We start from the raw sequence: 6,178 nt of genomic DNA on the forward strand, positions 1-6,178 counted from the left end.
GAGAGAAAATCCCAAGCAGGCTCCACACTGTCAGCACAGAGCCCAATGCGGGTCTTGAACTCATGAACCATGAGATCATGACCTGAACTGAAACCAAGAGTCGGACACTTAACCAGACAACACAGGAGGCAATATTTTAACAGTTATTTTTACTACCATTCCTCTTCCTAATCCAGGAACACTATAACCTGGATAGTGGTCCAGATCGGTCAGCAAAATCATAATTTCTTGCATTTAAATAGCATTATTCTCCTAGTGAAGTTAAAAAACCTTACACCGTAGCACTTCCTCTAGAAATAAGAGGCCTGGTTAATCATGGATAGTGACCTTATTTTTTTGCCCTGATCAGTGGTATTTCCTTTGCATTCTACTCTCCAACTCATTCCATGATAAACCACTCAGTCCATTGTCTCCAACCTCCTCTTCTGGGTGGCCACATGACCCAGGCTTGGCGAGGTAGAGGCCTCCCTGGGATTTTTACAAGAGCCATTGGAGATCTCTGTCTTTCGGAGCGCCACCTTGGGGCCACCAGCAGCCATCTCATTTGTTACATAAAGAAAGAAGCATAATGAAATTGTCTGAAAGTCAAACACCCAAAGACGCGTATTCATAAGGTTCATAAAAATAAACCTTTTATTTTTTTGCTTAAGCCAGTTTCACCTGAATATCTGCAACTTGTGTTTGAAAGAGTCCTCATTTTTTACGTTTTTAATTGAAGTATAGTTGACATATAATGTTATATTAGTTTCAGGTGTACAACTTAGTGATTTGACAATTGCATATACTACAAAATGCTCACCACAAGAAGTGTATTTATCATGTCATCATGCAAATTACTACAGTGTTATTGACTATATTCCCTATGCTGTACTTTTCATACCTGTGACTTATTTATCTTATAACTAGAAGTTTGTATTTCTTAATCTCGTTACCCTATTTTGCCTATCCCCCCCCACTAACACAACTGTTATCAATGTAAAGCCTTTTTTTAAATTTAATCTCTAATGGAAAATGACTGATAAATTGGAAAGTTTCAGTTCTTAGTAAGTGACTTATGAAACAATACCAAAATGATTTAGAGAACCATTCATTTTTAAAAGTTTAAGTGTGGTAATCCTTGGAAAATTAAAGAAATCTATTTTGGGGCATCTGGATAGTTCAGCTGGGTGAGCATCTGATTTCAGCTCAAGTCTTGATCTTATGGTTCATGAGTTCGAGCCCCGCATAGGGCTCACTGCTGACAGTGTGGAGCCCGCTTGGGATCCTCTGTCCCCTTCTCTCTCTGCCCCTCCCCCACTCATGCTCTCTCAAAAATAAATAAACATTAAAACAACGAAAGAAATATGTTAGTTAACTTGGATTTAGATTTTTTAAAGCGGAAAAAAAATAAATAACAGTTACAAGACACAAAAAGGAAAGACAGAAAGAGAAAGAAAGAAAGAAAGAAAGAAAGAAAGAAAGAAAGAAAAAGGAATTTTGATGTGACTAAAGTCTCCTAAATTGTATAAGCTAGGAATATGAGTGTACATTCAATTATTCTAAAAATACTTACTGTGTACTTACTATATGCCAGGTACCACTAAGAGCAGGAAAACAATCAAGGTTCATTTTCCTTCTTTTTACATAAGTAATTTATGTTTATAGTGGCAATTTGGAAAATACAGGCACGAAGAAAGTAAACTAAAATTATGTAAAATTCAATCATCCAGAAGTTATTACCACTATTTTGATGTATACTGACCCAGACTTTTTTCTCCACACTGGTAATAATAACTATTATTTATCGAGTGCCTCATCCATGCTAAGCATTAGGCTCAATGCCTTATGTGGATCACTATTTCCTTGATTCCCACAATAATTCAATGGAACAGTGACTTTCATTATCCCGACTTTATAGTTTGGTAAACCGAGACACCGCAAAGTTAAGACACTTGTACAGGATCACACGGCTAGTAAACAGTAGTGTGGAGTTGAATGAAATAGTCTTACTATTTTAATACAAAAAAAATACCATCATACTTTTTCATATCTTGCTTTCTTTGCTCAAAAGCATATCTTAAAGATGTTTCCACACAATAAATCTACCACTGCATTTTGAAACACTGAACTTCAAATCACTCAACCAAATGCTAATGTGGACTGCAGGCTCATTCTAACTTTCCCACAACTGTGGTGCTCATAGTCCAGGAGAGGCCTGGTGATTTCCATGAGCCTCATTTGCCAACCAGAACCACACAGGACTTCGTAATCTGCCACTCATCTCTCCCTACACTGTGAGATCTATCTTCTAACCACCCTGAACTGCTGGCCTTCTCCTGATAAGGCGTGACCTTTCACATGGCTGCTTCTTTAACCAAAGTGCTTCTGTTCTTCTTCTGCCAGCGATTCCCAATCCTTAAATGTCACCCATCCCATTTCCTGATCCCTGGCCTGGTGCTTTATCACCTGGGCCAGCTACTTGGGACACCAACATTATAAATAGACAAGGGCCATACTGCTACTGTGTCTAGCACAGTATACTACCATTATTCTCAGATGTGTTTCTAAAGTGCAAGGCATTTCTTGTTCATCTTGGAAACCCCAAGGCCTACCAGTGTGCTTGGCACTTAGGTCAACAATTATTATAACTGAATTATTAATAATAGCAACCGCAGCAGTGGTGATAGCTGCTTTCTATTGGGCTTTTACTCTGTTCTAGGCACGGTGGCTAGTTGCCTCATGTGTGCTGTTTTAGTTAACACACGCCTATCTAAAGTAGTATTCTTATAGTCTCCTTTTCTGGATAAGGAAACTGAATCTCTCAGAAGGCAATTAACTCATCAAGATTACTATAAATAAAAGAACTAGGATTTGAGTACGGTCCAAGCACAAAGCCCATACCCTTAATTATCATACGCGAAGCCTCCTGCATCACTATGACTTATATCCATCCATTCTTCGAACAAATATTTACTGAGCACCTGCTATATGCTGGCCCTGGACGTAGAGCAAGATACACACAGTCCCTGCCTTCCAGAAACTGATGATCTAATGAATCAAATGAAATTTGAGTAAGCATCAGAATCACCTGGAGTGCACATTGAAAGTGCAGATTGCCTAGCTTTGGAGATTCTGATTCAAGCTATCTGGGAAAGAGCTCAGGAATCTATATTTACATTAGGTCCCAGGCAGAGCTGACATTCAGCCAGTAGACTGGCATGGCCCCACTGGTTGTTAAAATATTGACATTATTTCCAAACCAGTTGCTAAACATACATGGCTCCTGAGTGTAGGTGACCAACTGTCCTAGGTTTGCCTGGGAATGTTCCAGTTTCAGCAATGAACACCCTGGGGAAAACAGGACACTTGTTTATCACATCTGAGTGTCTCCTGCCACTCTAGTTAACCCTGGTTTTTCCCAGATCTGCCATGGCTGAGAGACTACAGGGTTAAAGCCTGGCATAGTATGGGTCCCTCTGTTCGTAAAGGCTGTCAGTTCTGATTAGTGGAGGTCCTTGCCTTTTCTGCTGTTACATAGTTTGAATATCACCTCTGGCCCAAGTGATTCTGTTGCAGGCGGCCCACAGACCACTCTTTGAGAAATACTACTCCAGTTGCCTGATGCCAGAGTAGGCATTGAGAAGATTTTTGAAAATGTAATGCTAGAAACCTTTGTATGATGTTTCATATGGGCCAGGAACCATAAGACCTCTACACAAATTAACTCATCCAATCCTCACTACGATGCTAAGGAGATACTGTTACCATCCCCATTTTATAGATGCAGTAACTGAGGCCCAAAGAGGTTCAGCAACGTGCACAAGATCACATAGCTACGGAGGGGCAAAGCCAGGATTGAATACGGCCTGGCTCCAGAGTCTGACCAGCAAGCAAGCCAAGCCAAGTGCTCACACACGGCAGACCTAGGCTCTTTGTTACAGCCAAAGCCCCAGAAGACCCTGTCCCTCTGCAGCACACCTGGAGCCACCATGTTGTTCTGAGCCTCCAGTGTCCAGATTGGAGCTGAGGACACACAGTGCAAAGGCTCTGGGGCCCAAAGGCAGCACCGCGTTCTTCCTTCTGATAATTGCTCCTGGAGAAGCTGTTTTCAGTCCTCCCAGAGGCTCTCCTCACATGGCAGCAAACCCCGGGTATCAACCATATTTAGGAGCGAGGGATTGAAACATATGTCAGAGCCAGAGAGAGGAACCAAGTGACAGCCTTCTTCTGGGAAGGAGTGTGAGTTTTTTACAGGCAGGGCTGCTTTTTCAGTGAACTTCTCCTCTTCATTTTCGAGTCCACCTGTTACCAGACCAGATGGCCCCCGCTAGCCTTTTCTTTTACAGGCTTCAAATAAAACGCAACACCCTCTGAGATTTAACCGAATTCCACCCACTGACGCTAGCTCCCTCTTTACCCAGGTGCTCTTAAAGTCAGAAAATTTGACATGTACACAAGCTGACATTCACAATGGGGTAGAGGAGGCCCAGGTGGGTGCTCAGACTTTCAGGGAGCCCTTCGATAACTGCTTCCTGGGCTCTCACTGTGCACCGAGCACCGTGCTAGGTTTGCGGGTACAGATGAGGGAGGCGGCAACCCCCTCTGCCCCTCCTGGAGTTTGCAGGCCAGTGGCCACCAAAATAGCATCATTCACTTTCGTTGAGAGAGGTGCTCTGAAGACATGAGTGTGACCTGAGGGTGTTGGCCAGAGCGGGGCGATCTATTGGTGATCAGGAGGAGCCTTCACCTAAAAGGTGATGCATAAAAGCTGCTGCAACCAGAAGGAAAAAAAGTAGGCGCTGGCTCAGAATGGGGGAAGGGAAAAGATATTCCGAATACAAGGGTCTGTGTTTGCAAGAAGGCCCAAAACCTGTAACAGACCGTCTGAGTCATGAGGGGACAGGGGCACAGAACCGCTGCGGAGGAAGGCAGACGTGCCGGTACTCGCTGGCTTAGTGAAACATGTGGCCGTTGTCCCGAGGGTACAGCAGCATTCCAAACAGCGGAATGACACGGGGAGAGCTGCATTTTTAAAAGACTTCCTTTTGACCTACAGCTAATCAGCAGCGGAGGCAGAGCTGGGCCCTGAATTCAAGTCTCTCCTCTCCCTGTGCGGTATTCTTTCTCACCAGCCCAGATGGATTTGTGTTCGAGGAACCTTGTTCCATTTATGTCCAAACACGTTACGAACGTCTGCATCTTCTGCATCGTCAGAGCGAAGGAGAGCTCAAAATGCAGGCCCACACAGATGGCCTGAGCTACACCCCGGCTCTCTTACTTCGAGCTGTGTGGTCTTGAGCAAGTTAATGAACACTTTGGGCCTCAGTTTCTCATCTGGAAAATGAAAATAAAAATCCAGTTCAAATCACTGTTATGTAAATTGAAAATGGTAATGCATATAATGTGTTTGACCTAAAATCCATACTCAGTAAATAGGAACTCTTCTAATTGGAACTCCTGGGCTCCTGGGTGGTTCAGTTGGTTAAGCATCTGACTCTTGATTTCAGATCAGGTCATGATCTCACAGTTCGTGAGTTTGAGCCCCCCACATTGGGCTTTGCGCTAACAGTATGGATCCTGCTGGGACTCTCTCTCTCCTCTGTCTCTGCTCCTCCCCCACTCACACACGCACTTTCTCTCTCTCTCTCTCTGTCTCTCTTTCCCTCCCTCTCAAAATAAATAAACAAACTAATTTTAAAAAACTGGAACTCCCTTCTCTGAAGGGAGCCAACAATTTTTCCTGAAGTTTTCTACACATGTTTTCTTAAGGTCTTCCAAGATGAAAGTCACCAGTACGTTTTGTTTTCCCAGCAAGCCTTCTTTAGTCCGGGAAGGCTCATTCCTGCTCTGGTTGCGAGGAATAATCCAGGCCTGGCCAATCATAGTGCTTCATCCCCATTATGGACTGGGTTATTGATTCAAAGAGAATCAGTGATAATCATGGCCTGGCCAGGGTCCATATACAGATGCCGCGAGCACAAAGTTCTCTCTTTCTCACAGTTGAGGCTTCTGGCAACCATGTTAACCAGAGGCCAACACACAGAGAGAAATTAGAAAAGCGGATCCGAGAGTCAGATGAACAGAGAGGGAGTTTGGGCAGCACTGAGTTGCTGGGTCTAGCCCCTGAGGTCATGGTTGTCACAGCTGTGTGTGTGCATGGTTTTTTTTTTTTATTTTATTTTTATCAGTTCTGTGAACA

The sequence above is a fragment of the Herpailurus yagouaroundi genome, unplaced genomic scaffold, assembly GCF_014898765.1.
Source record: "Herpailurus yagouaroundi ecotype Mexico unplaced genomic scaffold, PumYag 183, whole genome shotgun sequence".
Lineage (NCBI taxonomy): Eukaryota > Metazoa > Chordata > Mammalia > Carnivora > Felidae > Herpailurus > Herpailurus yagouaroundi.